The sequence below is a fragment of the Danio rerio genome, chromosome 13 (assembly GCF_052040795.2).
Source record: "Danio rerio strain M-AB ecotype USA chromosome 13, GRCz13ab, whole genome shotgun sequence".
NCBI classification, from domain to species: domain Eukaryota; kingdom Metazoa; phylum Chordata; class Actinopteri; order Cypriniformes; family Danionidae; genus Danio; species Danio rerio.
In genome coordinates, this window is record NC_141033.1 from 32,240,478 (window position 1) to 32,264,916 (window position 24,439).

General features: G+C 35.2%; 1 protein-coding gene across 6 annotated transcripts in view; it reads right to left on the reverse strand.

Moving 5' to 3' along the window:
- cdhr1a (cadherin-related family member 1a) overlaps positions 1 to 10,860 on the reverse strand; it is a 221,458-nt gene extending 210,598 nt beyond the window's left edge. For all 6 annotated transcript variants that reach the window (XM_087277818.1, XM_087277823.1, XM_087277814.1 and 3 more), the window contains exon 1: positions 10,655 to 10,860. The gene's annotated coding sequence lies outside the window, so the exon portion shown is untranslated. The remainder of the gene's footprint in view (positions 1 to 10,654) is intronic.
- Positions 10,861 to 24,439: the final 13,579 nt, after the last annotated feature.

Here is a 24,439-nt window from a genome sequence, read left to right on the forward strand (position 1 = left end):
CAGGATGATTTAGTGACTCTGATATTGCCTCGCTCATCCTAACGCACACACATGGATGAAAATATACATATGTATTTCGCTCAAAAGTCATATAGTAACTTCTCAGTAGCAGAAGAGAGCACAAAGAAAACTATTTTCCTTTTTAATGTTGTTCCAAACTTTTTTTTTTTGTGGGAGAGAAAAGTAGATTTTTGAAAAATGTTTCAAATCAAAAATTAATAAAAACTACAAAACCACAATTAATTAAATAACAAAAAAGTAATTGATTAAAAAAAATGAAGTTTCATAAACTAATTTCGAGAGGAGCACGTGATATGATTGACTGCAGCCGGCCACTCATCTAAGCTCATTAGCTAGCCAATCGGAACGATCCAAACCCACTATAAATAACCTAGCTAAGATGTACACCCCTATCTTCGTTTTCCGAAGAAACCCCCCATCCACCCCTTCTCCTCCTTTCCTCTTTTGCCGAGGGGAGCTCTCGAGAACACCTGACCTCGTACTCCCCTCACATGCTTTATGGACCTGGCGGGAACCCTGGGCTCAACTATCTCCGAGCTCAGGGTTCTCTCCCGGGACAGCATGCCAAACCTGCTAACTTGCTAACAAGTTGTCAAACAGTATCTAAGTGTGAACTCTTGAAATGTTGTTTGTTTAAACAAGTCCTTTAATAACTAAAGCTAATAAAACTATGTAAATTTGTAAAACAATGCACAATAAAATTACATACACTGACATAAATGTAAATGCCAACTAAAAATATGAAATACTATAACAGTACATAATGCTTAAATTATCCAGCAATCTATAGTAACTTTGTACATTAAATTAGTTTTAAATTCATTAGTGTAGCTAAGTAACAAATTACAAATACTCAAATTAATTTTTCTAAGAAATTGTAGTTTTAAAAATGTGTACTTTTACTTTCGCTTGAGTACCTTTTTAGTGCAGAATCAGTACTTTTACTCCACTATTTTCTATTAACCTGCAGTCACTATTTTCTTTTCTGTTTATTGGGATTAGAAAAATCAGTCCTGTGATTCCTGTCCAATCACATCACATATAGACCGTAAACCGCATCATACTGAACTACCTTAAGACATAGGCTATTTATAAATGCAGCTAACTGTTTGGAAGTATTGAAGGTGTCCTGGAAGATGTCCAAAAACTTTACACAAAATGACCTAAAGTCTGTTTAGACTGCCACTGATGATGTCATGATTCATGTCATTATTTTGCCAAGTACGATGTGGTCTTGGATTAACATCGATGTTGATCCTGGAACATCATTTTTGTTTAGAAATGTAAACCATACTTAATTCCTACCCTTAAGCCCAACCCGAATTGTAAATTATTCCCTTAATCAGAGCTGAATAGATAGGAATTGGATAAAAATCACGTAGAATTGCATGAACCTAACTATAAGCCTAAACCTAAAATAAACAGTAAACATATGCTTTAATTCTGATTGGCTCATTGAGAAAAGTTTCAGGATCAAGGTAAAGGTGAAAATCAGGTTGGTGTATAATCACCGAAATGGCTGTAAAAACAATAACTAAATGCACAACAGAATGTTGTTCAGGCGTGAGGTGTCCGAATAACATGGTTTAGAACCGGTACTGTGGTGTTAGTAACTGTACTTTGGACCAGGTTTCAGGGGGCCGCTCGGATCGGATACTTTACCAAAGTGAGATATAACAAAATTGCAGGGTGATGGGTCTAAAATATGGGAGACTCTTTGGAAAAAAAGGGGAGGTGTTGGAAGGTATGCTCACTACTCTTGAGTACTTTTTAAAGGGCTTCTTTTTACTTTTTTACTTATACCTTGCATAACATTTACAACATATATATATATATATATATGTGTGTGTGTGTGTGTATGTATATATATATATATATATATATATATATATATATATATATATATATATATATATATATATCCCCTTGAATTTTTCTATCTTTTTTTAAATATTTCCCAAATTATATTTAACAGAGCAAGGAAATGTTCACAGTATGTCTGATAATATATTTTTTTACTGGAGTAAGTTTTATTTCGGCTAAAATAAAAGCAGTTTTTAATTTAAAAAAAAAAAAATTAAGGTCAAAATTATTAGCCCCTTTTTTTTTCCGATAGTCAGAACTAACCATCGTTTTACAATAACTTGCTAATTACCCTAACCTGCCGAGATAACCTAATTAACCTAGTTTACCCTTTAAATGTCACTTTAAGCTGTAGAAGAGTCTTGAAAAATATCTAATACTGTCAGCATGGCAAAGATAAAATAAATCAGTTAGAAATGAATTATTAAAACTATTATGTTTAGAAATGTGTTGAAAAAAAATCTTCTCTCTGTTAAACAGAAGTTGGGGAAAAAATAAACAGGGGCACTAAAAATTCAGGAGGGCTAATAATTCTGACTTCAACTGTACTTATACTTTACTTTACACTATATTTTTGGGCAAATAATGGTACTTTTACTCAAGTATGATTTTTCAGTACTCTTTCCACCACTGTTTAAATCACCTTAAAATCATACCAAACGATTGATTAATAAACAAATTATATCTAATGTACTAAAAACTGTACAATAATCCTCAAAGTTGCACATTACATGGCAAAACATAACGATCTTCATATTTTCATATTTTAAGCATGATCTATATCAGTGTTTCTCAACCCTGTTCCTGGAGGATCACCTACACTGCATGTTTTGGATGTCTCCTTAGTCTGTCACACACATTACAGGTCTTTCAGTCTCTGCTAATGAGCTGATGATCTGAATCAGGTGTGTTTGGTAAAGGAGACATAGAAAATATGTAGAGCTGGTGGTCCTTCAGGAACATGGTTGAGAAACACTGATCTATATGAAAGCATTAGCCAAAGTTTCAACTTCATTTGAAAGAAAATATAACCAGAAAACACATTATTTTTTGGAGCTTAAAAGTTTTGGCCACAACTTTACCTTAGTGAGCAAGAACCACTAAAACATTCTTAAAAACATCTCATAAAATGTAAATAACACGAGAGTGAGTAAATCCTTTCATTTTTAGCTGAACTATCCCTTTAAGACTTCAAACTGGTATATTTGGCTATAACATAAGGAATACTGATGCTCCACTATTATGAGCCATCCAATGTTGACCCATCACACTGAGCTACAAACCAGCCCTCACAATGAAGCCTCTTTTGACTCTGTGTGATGGCTGAATGTATTCATTCTGTAAATCCTGGCATGAAGTCTAGCGGACTGCTGGGCTCTCCATTGCAATCTAATTGTGAGCACGCCTCCTTTTCTGCAGTAAACATAAGTGTAATTCTCCATTCCCTATGGGAGACTGCAGGAGGACGGATAGCACACAGCACCCAGTCTGTGTCGGGCATTTTAAAAACATGCAAAGTAATTCACGGCGGCACTCCAAATATGCGAGCTCATTAACAGATGTAACGCAGTCAAGGGTTAAGACAGTGTTTCAGCACAGACTATATGCTTTGTAGAGTTCCCGCAGAATAAAAACAAAAATTACACAAATGAGCTGGGCCCAGCAATGTGAAAAACATACAAAATACATCAATGTAAATTCAATTTATGCAAATCGAGCAAATAGAGCAAAACTGCATAATAATCTACTGTACTGAGCACGAGCGTTTGCTAAATTATTCAAAAACAAGGAAATAATTTGCCTGCTAGGATAAGAGGATTTTCGAAAAAGCAATATCAGACCAATAATAAAAGCATCATCATCCTCATCCGAGCCGCTCTTTAAATGATTCCCAGTAATTAGCTCAACTCTATGCAAAAAGTCAGATTCAATGGAATTATTTATTCTCCACACAAGTCTCAAAAACAAGTTATCCCGCCTCCAGGAAGGAGATATACTCAAGCGATAGATCAATCCCATTCATTTTACCATGTCAAGTCGTAACAGCCCGAGACAACATACAAATTGAGATCATAGCGAAGGGCTACTACTGCAGCCAAGTGTGGACTGCTGGCTTCCAGAGGTGATTGAGAGCGTGTTTGAATGCTCAGGGCCAAACTCAAACAGCACTGTTACACTGACAAGGTCAATTCAGTGGAAGAATTCCCTCACCTCCCCCTGCTTCATACAGCTGGCCTCTTCTGGTCGCTTTGGCCAATGGCGACTTCAATATTGATTATTGTTAAGAAAACTGCTACTCAAGGAATACAATCATAAAGATAAATGATATTGTGCTCAATGTCGAGCGCAAAGACTTTGGGGTTGGGAGGGGAGAAAAACAACATCCAAAAACTATATGAGAAAGAAAACATTAAAGCTGCAAGGCAAACTGTACTGCATGTGCATCCCGTTCTCCAAAGTAGGCTAAATTGCATAGGTGCTCATCACATCCCATCAGCTAACCAAACATGACTCTGCCCTTATTTGCGGATTTCCATTTTCAAACCAAACCTACACAATAAAAATCCTCACTCATCCATAAACCTAATCTTTCCTTTCCTTATTGCATTTTAATGAAACAGTGGTGCTTCTAAGCCTTTAATTCTTTTCATTTGTTATGTTTGGACAACTCATTAGCTGTCATTTGTTATCATTAGCCTGAAGTTTTTAAGCCTTTCTCGCCCCAGAAAGTAATGCTGTTTTCTTTATACTGAGTAACAGAGCTTCTCTAGTCTAGAGGTTGGCAAATCTTTAAAGAACAGAGAACATGCAGCAAATGCAAATATATGTTACTAATTATCATATTTGTAGGGTTTTGTTTAGTACGGTCACATTCATTTTGACAGTATTTGTGTTTTTAAACTGTATATTGTCTGAGGGTATGTTTACATAAAAACAATAAATCAAAAATAGAAAAATGTTTTCGAAAATGATGCAAAACATTAAAAAAATTTATTCCCCTATATAATATATTCTGTTTCTTTCATAATCAGATTTTTGGTTGTCAATAATATGAACAAACCTGTAGACTAGGGTTGGGCTAGGGTAGGATTACCGAAACCCTACCTTTGTAACCGGTATGAACCGTACCGAATCAGCATATAAATTTTGGTGCTACTGGTGCTGTGACAAAGACGTAAAAAGCATCAAGGGGTACATCAAAGGCACACATAGGTATGCGTTGTCACACCAACTTCAAACATTTAATTTTAAACAACTTTGAGGGATACGACACCGTCGGTGATGTCAGGCGTTTGTTCTTGTTGCTTTAGGGAACACACCCACATAGGCAAAGCGCGCAGTACAGCACATCTGAAAGGAGTCACTCATCACCAGATTCATCGACACGCATGATCGCGTTCATCAAAATTGCTTAAACTAAGGGTTCTAAAGTATGGCTTTATTTTACAAGCAAGGATTCTGATGCTTTACAAAAGTTGTTTGTAAGGAGGGAAACACGTCAAACTTGATGAAACATTTGAGGGCGCATGGAATCAACTTAAAGGCAGAGGAATGCACTTTGACAGCTTGCAACATCATCTGGCACATTCACGGAGCACATTTACACCAATACTCTGACTTAATACCATTTGGAAAATACTCTGATTAAGAGTCTACCATGTAAACAGCGATTTTTAATTACCTTAAAGAACCACAGACACCCGCGTCTTGAAATGCGGAGGTTTTCTCTTCCATTCAGCGTGCGGTTTTAAATTCCTTTAAAACAACAATCTTCCACCAGTCCTTACTTCATATTCTCATCCAGTACCTCAGTTTGTCACGGTGGCATGAACAATATGTTCTAGAGTGAAAGTGAAACTGCCGAACTGCGGTTAAAGACGAAAAATTAAAAACCAAACACCCGATACAACATGGATAGATTAATTAATATCACTGCATCTCCGCGCTATGTGCTGTAACATGTTAACCAGGATCCTAAAAGGAACATTCAAAAAGCAACTCATGTAAACTTAAGAGAGAAAAAAAAGATTACTGATGTCTAAGTAAACGTAGTCACAAGCCCTAACCACCAAATCTATATAGAGAGATTAGTGGCCCCAACCCTAGAAAGTAAAAAAAAAAAGTGTTACCTGACTTTAAAGCCAGCCTTTACACAGGTTAGTAGTAAGCTAATGTAAAGGTAGTACATGATACAAATCTTAAATTCATGCTAACAAACAAATGATCAAAAGAAATATATTAATGCAATTTAATTCAAATATATAAAATATGAATTGATGTATCCTTTCAACTTTAATTATACTGTCTGGTTAAAATATTTTTTTTGTCAAATAAAAGATTTTTCTAAAGACATGCACTATAATTCTGTGGCTCAAAAGTATCAGTTCAGGCACCGGTACAGTTTTAAAGTTTAGATTTAGCGCCGGTATGGAAATAACCCCAAACGATACTCAACCCTCCTGTAGACTGAACGTGCAATGACAAAATCATACTTTTGACAATAACTACACAGTTTTCAAAATCTTGCACTTTGAAAACATATTTTTAAATGTTTCAATTTCCATAACGCTGATATTGCATAAATGAATGACCAAACACAAACAAAGTTTCCCATTCTAAGTTGAATATCACCTTAAAATGGGGTGATTCCTCTTCAAATCGACAGTCCACAAAGAAAAGTGTAGTGTCTGATTCATAGTGTCCAACAAGATACATGATTGATAGTTTCCTTAATCTATTCATAATGGTAATCGAGCCCCTCTGTGTAACCTTGCATAAAAATGCAAATGAACACAAGAGAAACTGCATAAAATATAGTGGGCTGCCCAATGCAAAGATCCTTGGATTGAGGGTGTGCATATAGATATATATACTAGTCTGGAGTGCATGCATTATAATAAAAGGTGAGACCATTTAGGGGTCTAATGAATTTAAGTGACAGCCAGTTTATATTAAAAAAAGCTTCTTTTTTTAACCCTTAAAGACCTAGAGGTATTTTGTGGGCACCTAATAGGCCTATATTATTATTTTTTTAAAAGCAGTTTTTATTTTTATTTTAGCAGTCAGCCTCAAGTGTCATATATCATTTTAAACAGGAGAACCTGAAGTTTCAATCTGTATCATTTAAAGGTCCAGTCTAAAATATTTTTTGGTCCAAAAACATATGAACAGACAGAAAATATTCCAGAATTTTCCAGAAACGATTTTTTAAAAAAAGTGGCATTTTCTAGTTATTTCAAACAAAACCTTATGAAGTTTGTTTTTCTTTCTTTAGAAATACATGCTATGATGTTTTATACTTCCAAAATAAATTTTGTCTACATCCACAATTCCCTGAGCAAGTTATAGCAATTTATTTTAATGTTATTCCAAGGCGTTTTTCTATGGGGGAAAAAAATGCATTTATTTACTGACAATGTATTTGCCCAAAAGTTCTGGGAATGAACTAAACAGAAAAAATATGTTACAAAATAATAGAACAGTGAAGCAAATTTGACTTTTTCCAAATAATATATTTTCAGTTACTATAAACAACACCACTTACAATGAACAAATAAAAAAAATAAGAAAATAATAAATAATGTGTCAAAGTCCAAATATACATGGTGCAAAACCTCAGTAAAAAATAGATATAAATATTTACTATACCATAAACAGTTACATAACTAAATTAGATTCAATATGGAACATCCTTAGGTTTTATGTGCCAGCATGGATATGGTTGTCTGTGGATATGGATTTGGATATGGTTGTCTGCAATGCAGACAAACAGCTGCACCTTCATTTGCGTCTTTTGAAAACAGCAAGAGCAGCAGTTCGTCTTTGCTGTGTCACTGTTTTGTCATGTTTCTGTGCTGCTGTGCATGCAAAAGTACTTAGTATGAAAATTATTTCATGCAAAACATTTTTTTTGCGTTTTATTTAGCCGCGCATAAATGTATGCCTATCTCTCATCCGTGTTGTTCAAAAAGCTTGTTGGTCAGCAAACAAAAGCGAAACCTATGCTTATTGGTTGTGATATAGCGAGTTTGAACCAATCTGGGCCTGGAGGAGGGACAATGCGTCAATGTATCATGTCTGGTTTGTCCGGAGACACAGTGACGAGCGTTTCTTTGTCAAATCAGCGTTGTCAAATTTTGATGACGTAACCGCACTGATTCCGGAGCCTCTGAAAGTCCGCGAATGTTATGTGATACAGCACTGGAAAGCTGAGATTCTCTTCTTTATGCCAATCTTTGAATTGTATGAATCGGATCAGCGGATCAAAAGTTATTAAACATTTAAGAGCAATACTTATTTTTAGCCGCGGGCGGCTGTCTCGGTCTTTAAGGGTTAAAGTTCATAATATGCTAAGATTTACAAGTCTTATTCAAAGTTGAAGTTTAAGGAAAAGTTACCTCACAATTTACTCTCTTTCATTCTGTTGAAGACAAAAGATATTTTAAAAACCAATTGCTTGTACCTATCAACTTTCATATAAAAAATACTGTGGAAGTCAATAAATCCCATCAATCAGCATTGATCAAATTATTTTCCTTTGTGTTTAACAGAAGAAAGAAACTTGAATAGTTTTTGAACAAGTAAAGGGTGAAATGATGACAGAATTTCAATTTTTGGGTGAACAAGCCTTTTAAACATGATCATTCATGGAACTATGAGTTATTAGTATTTTGTTAATATCCTCTATATTACCTATTGGTAATATTTTAACATAACTTGCTAGAGATGTCGCATTCAGTAAACAGTGTTTGGATAAATCTGTCTTATTGGGATTTTTTAAATAGTGAACTGGAGAAAGATAATCATACACATTAAAACACAATATGTTAAGATAACTCAAACTGTTTGAGGAAACCGATTGCAGCAAACCATTTACCAGTTTTTTTTCTGTGATATGTGAAATATGAACATTGATGTGGTTGTTTGGTGAAGCCAAAGATAAATTTTCACTTGTGGACAATAAAGAAAGTAAAGGCATACACATATATTATTTGTGTTTATATCATCAAACATTTAGAGTATAAGTAACTTAAACATTTTAAGTTCAGTTATCCAACCGATTTGAATTCAGTTATTGGAATTAATTGAGCCCAAACAACTATATACTTTAGCTACTTAAATGGTTTGATATTGCTTGTTAACACACAAAAAAAGAATTAATTCCTTCATAACTCATTCGGTATGAGTTCTGCTTGATATAAACAGTTCATGAGAATCTGTTTTTCATTAAGTCAAAGTAGCTTTTTAAGAAATTATAAGTTAAAATTATTTCATTTAGTGATTTTCACTATAAGGTTCTACAGTATAGGACATTGTTTCTGGCTGCCCCTTATTCTACTGTGAGAAAATTGACACCAAAATATAACAGTACATAAACAACCATTTTTGTTTTTTATTTAAATTTATACAAATATACATTACATTTATTCATTTAACTGATGGGGAAAAAAACAAATTACCTTTAATTTGCCAAATTACTACTTTGTGAAATGTGTCCAACACATATAAAGAGGCAAACTGCTCTGTCAACTATACTGGCAGTTCAAATCAACACTCTTGCTGTATAATCATTGTACAAGAGAGCTTTTTTATTCATTTATTGTAACTAAATCAGTTCACTTATAGAAGTCTGTCAAGTTCAAGTTATTTTCCTCTCTTCATGATGTCTAGACAGGTTTTAAAAATGGATAATTATTCTGTATAAAAGTATGTACATATTTAGCATATTTCTAAAAGTTTATATGATTGAACGCGTCTGGATTGCCGAGGCATTTTGCTCATTAGGATTTTTCCCCCCCTTACTGCATAAATAAAGTTGATTAATTAGCAAGTCAAAATTACAGAGGATGATCAATGTAGAATACATCACTGTCACGGGAGTCACTGAATTTTTCATTTACAACGCTAGCATTTTAATTGCTGTGCTAGTGCTAGTTACTTCATAACATTTCCAACAAGACTACGAAGCCATGGTTTAGTGTGCCCATCGGTTTGCTTTGTCAAGATGATTCTTCAACATTTCCCGTACATGGTTTGAGGTATGGGATTAGATCAAACTCCACAAAAATCTTCCTTGACCTAAACTGAAGAGTCAAAAGATCACAGTCTCTCAGACCATTGCATTCTAATGTTAACTGAACAAACACCTGTCCAAGCTCTGTTGGAAAATATCACACTTAAGGGATAGTTAAGTTAATGACAATTCTGCCTTCATTTACTCAACTTTGACTTGTTTCAAACCAGCACCAAGAAGATATTTTGAAGACTTTTGGAACTAAAACAGGTTTGTAGAAATGGAAGATTTCATTCAGTATATGATTAGTAAATAATGTGAGGGTTTTGCTATGCACATTTTTTTAGAATATGACTGGATTCTAATTGGATATGCAACAAAAGTGTATTTGAACAAGGCTGAAATGTCCTGTTCACACATAATCTTGCTATAAAGGCTGTCTGTGGGCCTGTTTCCTCTATAGTACTAAAATGTGTTTGGTTTATTGTATTACAACTGAACATACAGTAAGAGACATATACATGTGTTGTTCCTTGTTGTCTCTGTTGTTCTCTATTGACCGCTTTTTTAGATTTTAATGAGAGAATTCATAGGCAAGTGTATTCATGTGCTATTTTCCCCTCGTACATGCAATGCAAAATAAGTTCTTTAAGTGCAGTTTAGTTTATGAAGTTAATAAAGTTTGAAGGTAACGTTACAGGTTGCAATATTGTGGTATATGGCTTACTTATTTCTCAAAAGCAACCAAAGACTCACCACTTCTCCAAAACAATCCATTCAGATGTGCAAAAAAAAAACAATCCCAAAGGAGAGAGTCACTGACAATAGTCTAAAGACTCAAAAATAAAACAACACAGGCGAGATGAAGTGGTTTTAGGAAATCAACTGATAAAAGGCAAATGTTTCAGTCACATGTTGAACATTGTCAAGTTGAACGTGCGCAGATCGATCGAAATACGTCTGAGGTTAGAAATGTCCGGATTGACGCTGCGCGCCGCGCGCGGACGCCACGTGACTGTCACACGTGGCATCAAAGTACCGCGAAAGCGCTCCGAGATCAGACGATTGATTGCAGCGTGCAGCGTCTGAGCAACTGCTGGAGCGGCGATGACGATACGGATATTACACAATTGGCCGAGTTCACCTTTCGCGTTTATTATTGGGCAACTTCCGTCTCACAATTTTTTCAAATTAACAACAAACTGTGAACTTTTCATACCCCTTCTATATACATATAGAAGGGGTATTTATCTATGTATGTATGTATGTATGTATGTATGTATGTATGTATGTATATATATGTAAATATATATATATATATATATATATATATATATATATATATATATATATATATATATATATATATATATATATATGTGTGTGTGTGTGTGTGTGTGTGTGTGTGTGTGTGCGTGTGTGTGTGTGTGTGTGTATATACACACACACATATACATACATATATATATATATATATATATATATATATATATATATATATATATATATACACACACACACACACACACACACACACACACACACATATATATATATATATATATATATATATATATATATATATATATATATATATATATATATAAATATATATATATATATATATGCTTTTTAAGAGACTACAAATATTTTACTGCAGTATCATCTTTTGTTAAATAATGTGTTTATAAAGGCTAGTTTGGTTGCACAGGCTTATTGTCTTTTTTATACAGACTATTTACTGCAAAATTCTTAAGAACCTATTCCTATACAAAAAGAACTTCCCAAGAAAATAGCCGTGTTGCTAAATCATGTGTTTCACCTTTTAAAAATAAGCCAAACAGTACATTTTCTTTTGTTAAATCGTGTAAATCTTCAAACTTAGAAAATGACCAACAACGCAAATCTTCCCAAAAGGCACAAGCAAATTTACAATCATAGAAAAGATGCTCTGTAGTTTCAATTTGATCATCCCAAAAGGAACAATCATCTCAAACATTGTTTAGAAGGATAGATTCATTTAGAACTTCAAAATGGACTTCCTTTACTTTTTGTGCCACTGGAAACTTTAAATATTTTTTTCTTAGCAATTAATTTTTTTTTAATAATAAAATATACATTTTTATTTGAATGAAAGGGATATAGATCTGTTATAAAAAATATTCTGGATTACTCTATTGGATAAGTGTATATCGATAATTGAAACTCCATTTACCAAAAGCTGACTTGCGGTCTTGAGTATTGGAACTGAACTTTGGCAGTTGATGATGGCGTTACACGAGGACACAAGATCACTGAAGAACGCATATTGAAAAATAGCCATAGTTTGCTGCAGTCATGAATCATGGCAGATCACATGGTGTGATCATTTATTCAATGTATTAATTTAATTTATTTTATTAATAATTATTTGTTTATTGCAATAACAACAAAAGGGTTACAGTACAAATACAACTCTCTACAAACTATAGTTCATTTTCAACAACAAGCAGTTAACTGTTTGAGTTAATAATTGGTCATTCACTAAAAATTTGATGGTCTGTTTGTTGAATTTGTTACGTTGCATCTACATGCCAACTGATTTTCATTAGATTATAAGTAGACTGTTAGGTTGGGGTTAAGGTGGGTTAAGGGGTGTAAATTGACATGTTCTTGCAAAGTTTCTTATAGTCAGTTAAATGTCTTTGAAGGAGCGGTATCAACAGATATTAAGGGCACACTAACACTATGGTATCCGAACCGTGCCCAGGCCCGGTTCCCGGATCGTTTGAGAAGTGTGAGTGCTCAGAATCGGGCTCAGGCATGATTCAGTTGGCCGGCCCTGACCCGAAGAGGTGTGCCAGAGCGCGGTTCACTTGGGCTTTGGCCCGGTATGCTTGTAGTGTGAGTGCAAAGCACACCTGAGCCCGAAACTGTAGACAAGACGTGACTTTTAAGGGACTGTTTCATATGTGTTTATTATTCATTCTTATACTGTTCAATGAACACAAACTGTCGTTGTTTATTAAAGAGGCAAACCCCTCACTGCACAACCGCTACACCTTTAGCAAACCTCCTAATTCCTGCGGCAGGCACTTTTTTCCAGGGGTTTCAGTACAGCGTAACCGCTACTACGTCATCGGGTGGGCGTGGCCTATCTGTGAATTTGCATAGGTCACGGATCATGCGCAGATTGTGAAAACAGCTGTTTGATTCAGATACCTGTACGTATTAGCAGGGGTTTTGTGTCAAATGCCTTTTATATGAAGTACAAAAGAGCTGTCCTGATCGCAGGTGTTTCATGTGAAGTCAGTGTATGTTATATTAAACAAATTAACTTAAGATACCTCTCAGATTACATTAATACTGTTATAACTTAAGATACCTGTCCTCGGGTATCCCAGGGCTTTTGTGTCAAATACTTTATATATCATATACAGTAACATCAGATACCTGTCCTGATCTCAGGGGTTTCATGTATGATCACTTTTATATTAGTTAACATCAGATACCTGTCCTGATCCCAGGTGTTTCATGTATGATCACTTTTATATTATATACAGTAACATCAGATACCTGTCCTGATCCCAGGGGTTTCATGTATGATCACTTTTATATACAGTAACATCAAATACCTGTCCTGATCCCAGGTGTTTCATGTATGATCACTTTTATATATATTAACATCAGATACCTGTCCTGATCTCAGGGGTTTCATGTATGATCACTTTTATATATATTAACATCAGATACCTGTCCTGATCCCAGGGGTTTCATGTATGATCACTTTTATATACAGTAACATCAGATACCTGTCCTGATCCCAGGGGTTTCATGTATGATCACTTTTATATACAGTAACATCAGATACCTGTCCTGATCCCAGGGGTTTCATGTATGATCACTTTTATATATATTAACATCAAATACCTGTCCTGATCCCAGGTGTTTCATGTATGATCACTTTTATATTAGTTAACATCAAATACCTGTCCTGATCCCAGGTGTTTCATGTATGATCACTTTTATATTATATACAGTAACATCAGATACCTGTCCTGATCCCAGGTGTTTCATGTATGATCACTTTTATATACAGTAACATCAAATACCTGTCCTGATCCCAGGGGTTTCATGTATGATCACTTTTATATACAGTAACATCAGAGACCTGTCCTGATCCCAGGGGTTTCATGTATGATCACTTTTATATGTATTAACTTCAAATACCTGTCCTGATCCCAGGGGTTTCATGTATGATCACTTTTATATATATTAACATCAAATACCTGTCCTGATCCCAGGTGTTTCATGTATGATCACTTTTATATTATTTAACATCAGATACCTGTCCTGATCCCAGGGGTTTCATGTATGATCACTTTTATATACAGTAACATCAGATACCTGTCCTGATCCCAGGGGTTTCATGTATGATCACTTTTATATATATTAACATCAAATACCTGTCCTGATCCCAGGTGTTTCATGTATGATCACTTTTATATTAGTTAACATCAAATACCTGTCCTGATCCCAGGTGTTTCATGTATGATCACTTTTATATTATATACAGTAACATCTGACACCTGTCCTGATCCCAGGGGTTTCATGTATGATCACTTTTATATGTATTAACATCAAATACCTGTCCTGATCCCAGGGGTTTTATGTATGATCACTTTTATATACAGTAACATCAGATACCTGTCCTGATCTCAGGGGTTTCATGTATGATCACTTTTATATACAGTAACATCTGACACCTGTCCTGATCCCAGGTGTTTCATGTATGATCACTTTTATATACAGTAACATCTGACACCTGTCCTGATCCCAGGTGTTTCATGTATGATCACTTTTATATACAGTAACATCTGACACCTGTCCTGATCTCAGGGGTTTCATGTATGATCACTTTTATATTAGTTAACATCAAATACCTGTCCTGATCCCAGGTGTTTCATGTATGATCAGTTTTATATTAGTTAACATCAAATACCTGTCCTGATCCCAGGGGTTTCATGTATGATCACTTTTATATACATTAACATCAGATACCTGTCCTGATCCCAGGGGTTTCATGTATGATCACTTTTATATACATTAACATCAGATACCTGTCCTGATCTCAGGGGTTTCATGTATGATCACTTTTATATACATTAACATCAGATACCTGTCCTGATCCCAGGGGTTTCATGTATGATCACTTTTATATATATTAACATCAGATACCTGTCCTGATCCCAGGGGTTTTATGTATGATCACTTTTATATGTATTAACATCAAATACCTGTCCTGATCCCAGGGGTTTCATGTATGATCACTTTTATATATATTAACATCAAATACCTGTCCTGATCCCAGGTGTTTCATGTATGATCACTTTTATATACAGTAACATCAGATACCTGTCCTGATCCCAGGTGTTTCATGTATGATCAATTTTATATTATATACAGTAACATCAAATACCTGTCCTGATCCCAGGTGTTTCATGTATGATCAATTTTATATTATATACAGTAACATCAAATACCTGTCCTGATCCCAGGGGTTTCATGTATGATCACTTTTATATATATTAACATCAAATACCTGTCCTGATCCCAGGTGTTTCATGTATGATCACTTTTATATTAGTTAACATCAGATTCCTGTCCTGATCTCAGGTGTTTTGTGTATGTTGACTTTAAATAAAAATAGAAAATAAATATGAGTTATGTTAGTTAACTAAGATCAAGAAAGACTTAAACTACAAAAACACAGTTCATCTTACCACAACCATTATTATTTGGTTTAAAATGGGAGTACAAAAACCTAGAGACAGTAAAACGGAGTAATACGGATTAAAACGAGGTCAGCTGTTTTTGCTAATGAAATCTTTAAAATATAACATTATAACAACAAAAAAATAACCTGTATGATTTTTTTTCCTTCGTTTTCCACCGCGGTAGGTTCTTTATCCATAATCATCCTGTTTGAAATGACCGCGCTAAAAAAGAACCTGTACTGCGCATGATCGATGACCTCTAAGTATTGTTTTTTTTAAAGGGGGCGTTTCCCAAACACGACCGAGCCACGCCCATTTTACGTCGTGGTAATGAAACCCCTGGAATTGAGTGCATGCCTAATTCCTGCAGCACAAGGACTTTATGATTGTTTATGAGCATCAAAAGTGGCGGCTCTGTTCTGTGAAATAATTGACTGAGTGTCACTGCATATCAAATGACTAAAATGAAATAACTAAAGAAATCTCCACTGTGCTGAGTAAGAGCGCTTCTCTACTGAACAGCGCCTCGCAGCAGGAAGGTCACTGGTTCGAGCCTCGGCTGGGTCAGTTGATGTTTCTGTGTGGAGTTTGCATGTTCTCCCTGCGTTTGCATGGGTTTTCTCCGGGTGCTCCGGTTTCCCCCACAGTCCAAATACATGCGGTACAGGTGAATTGGGTAGGCTAAATTGTCCGTAGTGTACGAGTGTGAATGAGTGTATGTGTGGATGTTTCTTAAAGATGGGTTGCGGCTGGAAGGGCATCCGCTGCGTAAAAACATGCTGAATAAGTTGGCGGTTCATTCCGCTGTGGCAGCCCCGGACTGTGGGGGAAACAGCAGCACCCAGAGGAAACCCACGCGAACACGGGGAGAACATGCAAACTCCACACAGAAATGGCAACTGATCCAGCCGAGGCTCGAAACAGCAACATTCTTGCTGTGAGGGACAGCACTATCTACTCCGCCACCGCGTCACCCTGAGACTGCAAATAATTCTTTTTTTTTGTAAATTTGGATGCTACTGCCTGCATTATTTAGAGAGTTAATTTAGTTGTCAAATGTTGTTTTCACTCCTGTAGGTTTCCGCTTGTGTGTTAAAGGAACAGGATTAAACACTAATATGTGAAATGACAACTGAATTTATCTACAGTGTGTACTGCTCTGTAATTATTTTAAACAGGTTTAAAATCAATTTACAGATTCATTAGAGCTGATGAAAATACTTCTTAAATATCACTACTTAAGTAACCACAAGTGTATGAATTAAATCTACATAAAGTACCTTTATAGAGCAAAAAGGAAGATGTATGCACATAGGCGGATGCTCCTGATTCCTCTTTCTTCTTAAAGTGCCTTTACTTGCCATCTGGGCTCCATTAGTAGCTCCCGTGGGAACAGTAATGAAAGACAGTAATCACTCATAAGCAATTTACTTTCTGAATGTTTGTACTCGCAGGAAACAATATGTCGCAAAGTTTAAAGTGAGAGGCTCAGAGACCGATGTTCCCTGTAGACATATTAAACAATGATCACAATGATAGCAGATCATTTACTCCATTCATTTTGACTCCCAAATACAAGTTGATGTTGTTCTTAGAGTACTCATACTTGCAATAATAAACTGTTTGAGTTTCAAGAATGACAAAAATGTACAGAAAAAGACGACTTTAAGAATTATAATTGTTTATAGAACTATTAGCGTAGCTGCTGTTCATAGTATATTTGAACAGGAGATATTAAAATATTAATATATATGCATATATAGATTGGTTTGATAAACAGGAGCTAGATTATTTAAAGATCTATGTAAATCAATATTTTATAATCAATAAGGAACTTAACAGGCAGCCAGTGTAAGGAGAATAAAATTGTGGTGGTGTGGTCCTATTTTCTAGACCTGGTAAAAAAACACTGGCAGCTGCATTTTGCACTAACTGAATAGAGGATGCAGGGTAACTTGTCACGGCTAATAAAGAAAGTTTATTTATAAAGAGCCCCTATTTTGCATTATAAAATGTCATATTTTGGTTTTACGGTCTCCAACAACAGGCTGATATGCATCCAAGGTCAAAAACACTTTCATTATCTTATAATATGCATTTATTTTTACCTGATTATCCCAATGACTCTCATGTGATTCGTTTAGCGATTCATTTGTTCCCAAACTTCTCGTTTGCGTTAGGCTAATCCGCTTTAATTGGTTCGGTGACCCAGTCTGTTGTGATTGGTCAACTGGGTTTAGCGTAAGACAGCGAGAAATGCCCACTATGGCTATGAAGTAGCAGAGAGTATGTGAGAGCCCAATGCAGAAATGCAATAAAGCAGCAATGCAGTTAAACACCAGCATATTACTCTATTCCTAAACCTAACAGCGAGTAATAACAACAACACACATTCAGTATACAGTGGAAAAAGTTAAACTATTTTGATGCTGCGTGTGTGAGGAACAGCTGATGGTGGCCATAGCAAAGACTATCAGCATAGGATTGCAAGTTCAGAAATGCATTTAAATAATTATTTTAAAAAAGAAGCACACTTCACGTTTTCAACATGGTTTTGGACGCTATATTTTAATAGCCCTGTACAGATTCAACCCGAGAGATACATTACAAGGACTAAATTTTAATAGTTACGTGATTACAAGCCGCACGGGGCGATTACAACTTACAAAACAGAATTATTATTACTAACACATATTTTGCAAAATGAGGCAACAATTTTAATTACATATGATACATATGTCCTTACATATGAACTGTAACAGTTACTGACAAAGTTCCTATCAAAGCCCCACATAATAGTCTCTGCTGCTCCTTCAATAGCAAACGGCTGATGAATCCTACATTGCAGCGTAGGTTATTGTATCAAAATCTGACAACACAACACTAGGTTGGCTATACTGTAGTGTTGTTGAGAAAATGAACTTTAACCTTTTTAAAATCTCCATCTGTCGGTGATCATCATCTTCTCGTCAGTCCTGTGATCCCCACACTCAGCTATTGTCTGAAGGGAAAGGCAAAAGGCAAGTTGACATTTTACCAGAACAGGTACTACATATTTGGTCATGTACCGTGTCGACGTCGACGTGTTCAAGCAAAATATCCAGACACAACACCATTAAATTATCCAACTTTGAGTCAACTTTTTTGTTTAAGAATCAATAGTTTTAAAGTGAACCGGAAGCTGCAAATTGTTATTCTTTTCCAATTGTAACGCAGTTCCTAGAGAAATGGAATTTTAAATGAGCAAACAGTGGGCGTGGCTTGTTTTTTCTACCTAACAGACTCCTCCTCCTCACCATTTCTGTATATTGTCAAAACACATATTGCAGCAGTGTTGGCCACACCCATCACCTCAAAATCACGTAATTAGATAAATAACCTGAAAAAAAGGAAGTGCATTTGCAGATTTCAACTACAGATTAGAAGGGCAAACTTTTTTTTTTCGTAATGACATGCACAGATGAATTGTTCACCACAAAACAAGCAATGTAAGGTAACAAAATAATATGGTTAGATTTGATTTCTTAGGGACTTTAAACAAAGTACACTCAGATTTAAAACTCAACTGGATGTTTTCAGTCACTTAGTGCTGTTGCACACTGCATAAAAGGTCATTTAAAAAAATAAAACAAAATAAGGGCTCTTTAAGAGTGCTGGTAAACCTGTTTATAGAGGTCCAGTCGAACCTCATATGTAAATTCATACAAAAATATGAACACAATTATCAGTCGTTATTGTCATCTTTTTTGATGTGTATGCCGTTAAACCTTTTGGAGAAAGCATGACTCTTTATTACGTACATTTGCTAACAGTAGGATTGCATTAAACTGATTGCAATTTTAACTTTATTAATTCTGCAAACCGGCGACACAGTGCCACAGTAGGTAGTGCTGTCGCCTCAAAGCAAGAAGGTTGCTGGGTCGCTGGTTCGAACCTTGGCTCAATTGGCGTTTCTGTGTGGAGTTTGCATGTTCTCCCTGTGTTCGCGTAGGTTTCCTCCGGGTGCACCGGTTTCCCACAGTCCAAAGACATGTGGTACAGGTGAATTGGGTAGGCTAAATTGTCCGTAGTGTATGAGTGTGTGTGTGTGCATGTGTGGATGTTTCCCAGAGATGGGTTGCGGCTGGAAGGGCATCCGCTGCGTAAAAAATGTGCTGGATAAGTTGGCGGTTCATTCTGCTGTGGTGACCCAGGATTAATAAAGGGACTAAGCCGACAAGAAAATGAATGAATGAATAAATCTGCGAACCAGCAACCTTCTTGCTACTGTATGAGGCAAAAGTGCTACCCACTGCACCACCATGCAGCCCTCACTCTTTTAAATTTTATTTCAGAAGAAATAAAAAAAGAAGAAAAAAAAGTGCACATGAACACTGAAGTAATGATGCTGACAGTTTAGTTTGCCAACAAAAGAATAAATTACATTTTTAATCATAACAGATTTGCAATAATACTTTACATGGCTTTACTGCACTCATACTTTTGATGATTAGTGTGTATTTACTTCTAATATAAATTTAGATCTATTATTGCAGCTAAATTGTCAAAAACATATACAAAAGTTTCACTATGTCAATACATAATTGCTTAAATAAGGCAATGCCAAAGTGCAGGCAAAGTTTGCACTGACCCATTAAAACCTTCCCAAAAATTTTGATTGATATCTTATGTTATCTCTAATGTTATCTCATAAAAGTTTAACTCATAAAGGTGTGCAGGGAATGAAGATGTGGGGGAATGTGTGTGTGTGTTGTGGTGCTGTCATTGCGTTGAGGTAGAGGTAAAGTGGTCTGTGGCAGCTCACTGTGACCAGTTCCTAGTGGTCAGTGGTCCAAATCCAAGAGACTAGATTGAATTTATTGCTACTGGGCTAAAGGTAACAAATACATGCAATATAAAGAGCTAGATGGTGCTATTATTCCTAGATGGATTTTGAGCCCATCTCAAAAAAGCAATCAAATGGAATAGATTGATACTGTGAGCAATATCATTATATCATCGTATTTTAAGTGAACATCAGCACCGTAGTGGAATACGACTGGGTGCACTTTAATTCTGTGAAGGAAAAAAAAGACTTAAGACCTATGAGTGATTTATATATTACAAGTTAGGCCACATTTAGCAGGCTTATCCATGCTCTCTAGTTCTCCATGATGACTAGAACATGCAAAACCCTGACACTGATCCACTTCCCCTGCAGCCGTGATTCTAAAAAAGTTTGGACATTTTGCAAAATAATATAAAATCATGAATATGTTAAATTGTCTTTGAGTTATAGCTAATTAAAGAAAGAAAATATGCCCAGTGTGTTTTGAATGTATTTTGTAAATATACTGATATCAAATTTTAATTTGATAGGTACAACACACTCACAAAAAGTTGTGGTGGAGGCAAAATAATGTCCAGTAGTTATAGAATATCCAAATTCAACAGTTTTTGCAAAGAATTTAGATATTTTACCAACTCCCAGAGATAAGAAGGTTAATCTAACTAATAGAGAAATTACAAAAATGAATAATAAGCTGAATTTGTTTAAGAAAACGATAAGTAGTCTAAAATAGGTTATATCAGCCTGAGGTGTCTTATATATGTGGGATATAAGTGTATCAATTCACATTAAGACAAGAATATGTGTTGTTCAGTAGCTTTAGAACAACTTTAATAAAAGGTTTTGATCCACTTCAGATGTTTAATACCGAATATCCTTGAGAAGCTTCTTTCACATATGCAGACCTTTCCAGAAAATTGCCAGCATTTTTTCAAAAAGGGATCATGTGTGAACAGGCTCTTTTTGAAAAAAACAGTTAATTCGTTTCAGCAATTTTCCAGAAAGAGCATGTTCACATTTAGAATGCACTAACATAAGACGTCTAGGCAATCAGAACCTTCAGATGCATTTACATCCGTGCTGTTTGTGAAAATAAAAGCCTTTGAATACTTTTCCAGACACATTTAGCAGGTCGATGTTAATTAGATAACGTTTCTTTGTTCCTTATTAATGCAACTGTGCAAAAAATAATCGATAAGATGCTTATGATAAACCGGAGTTTGTTTACCTTCAGGCTCTGCTTCAATTGCTTGACGGATGTGCACATGAAGTGAAGGGGTGCTCCAGTGAGCACCAGCACACACACATATTATGTACATCTCGACATTCAAAAGTATTAATTTATATGTTTACATTGAAGTTTTTCATAATGCTTATACATGAACAGAATTTTTAGTATAGTCAAAAATAGTGTAAACATTTAGCTGTGGTTTGCACTTCTGCTTTTGGATGTCTCTGGGACAAAGCAGCTTCATGAATGCTAAAGCCTTAATTTAAAGTGAAACCATCAACAAAAGCTAGACCCCTTCAATGTTTACATATAAGAGGCCATTTAGAGGCCATTTCTGATGTCAGAATTTACCAGTATTTTGGAATGGACGTGTGATGTCCTTGCCTGTGTAAACAATGCTTTTTTGAATTTACCGGTAAAGTCATTCGTTAAATTTTCTGAATATTTACCAATATCACTGTGTGAAAGAGGCTTATAATGCATTACTAGTTTGGTCAACAGAAGTCCCAAGCTGTAGAACCACTAAACTTTTAGTGACATTTTAACTAATCACTTTTTCTTTATTTAAGTGCCTTTTACAAAACCTCCTAACCTTTTTCAAAATTGATGTTCTGCATGTGCATGAGAAAATATCTTCATCAGCCAAGGCGGTCAATGGGGATGTTGGGATGCCATGAAGGCCAGCAGAAAGGTTGCAGGAGGTCATGTAGAACGACTTTGTGTGACAGCGGCCTCAGATCCTCCAGCTCTCCAGACACGGCCACGCTAAACAATAGCCAGCGAGGAAATGAAACACAAACAAAGTCCCCGTGGAAACTCCAGCGTCTCCACAGCAGAGCCTCTCATCAGCACGGATACAAACACATCAAAGAGAAGCAGATGAGCTCACACTCACACAATGCCTTGTTATAGTTACAATGGACCATGGTGGCACAATGAATTTTAACATGATCAATGTGTTTTTAAGGCAAAAGGTAAAGAGATGTAATTAATAAAGCAAATATATGAATATGCGGGAATAAACAACTTATTGGATATATATATATTCATTCATTCATTTTCTTGTTCCAGCAAGTTTTTTACGCAGCGGATGCCCTTCCAGCCGCAGCCCATCTCTGGGAAACATCCACACACACATTCACACACACACACACTCATACACTACGGACAATTTAGCCTATCCAATTCACTTGTACCACATGTCTTTGGACTGTGGGGGAAACCGGAGCACCCGGAGGAAACCCACGCGAAGGCAGGGAGAACATGCAAACTCCACACAGAAACACCAACTGAGCCGAGGTTCAAACCAGTGACCCAGCGACCTTCTTGCTGTGAGGCAACAGCACTACCTACTGCGCCACTGCCTCGCCCATATATATATATATATATATATATATATACAGTATATATATATATATATATATATATATATATATATATATATATGTACTGTATATATATATATATATGTACTGTATATATATATATATATATATATATATATATATATATATATATATATATATATATATATATATATATATATAAATATATATATATATAATATATGAACAACACAAAATAACTACATTGTCTGTTTGTTTAAACTACTTATTTAAACTGAGCTGAAACAACACGAGAGGGACAACTTAACTGCTTATGTTCAATCGACTTACATTAAAAAAAAACTAATAAACTATCTTAATTCCTTCCTAATATCCTCACACAAATTGACTGAATGCGACCCAGCATTTTCTTTCACAGTAAAACAAATAGATAATATTTAAATAAAGTATCCCAAATTTTCCAATTTAATCTTCTAAATATATTGTGGAGTCGGATGAAAAGAATGCAATTAATAAAAGTAAATCAATATGCTCAAATCAATATGTATAGCATGGTCTGGGCATTAGCAAGACTTATGGAAACAGACAAACGATCAAGTAATCAATAATTTCCTTTTTTCAGAATCATAATGTACTAAACACATTGTAAAGGTAATTGATTATTACATTACATTAGTAATTAATGTAATTAAGTAAATTAATATGTTTACAAATGTAAAACAAGCTGTACTAGGTGAGTAAATAAATCCGTTTTCAGAATTTAAAAGGTGGTTAAATGTATTAAATGTAATTAACTCATTTTATTCATTTATTTAGTTTCTTTTCAGCTTAGCCCCTTTATTAATGTGGGGTCGCCACAGCGGATTGAACCGGCAACTTATCCAGCATGTTTTACGCTGCGGATGCCCTTTCAGCTGGAACCCAACACTGGGAAACACCCATACACTGCTGCAATATCAACACACACGCCACCGTGACACCCATATTAATTCATATTCATATTGATAATTTAAAGTTACTATTTAGAATTTAATTAAGACAATTAAAACATTTGTGTTTTAACTTAACTTTACGCTTGACAAATTATATAATTGTTGTAAAAGTGTTTTAAATTAAATCAATAGAGCAAATAAATAAATTCACGAAAAGAACTACACAGTTTAAAGCAACATTTATAAATAAAAAAATAGGCAGTTATAGGCTATAAATACAAATAATATAGAAATATCTTTAATAAAAACGTGAAAGTAAAATAAATAAATGTTTGGTAATGTTTAAATATTTATAGGCTTTAATAGATTTCTAATGTTCATTTGTCTGTGGCCCGGAGGCATGAATCAGTGACATTTCAAATAACTGTTGTTACAGGCGTAATCTCCA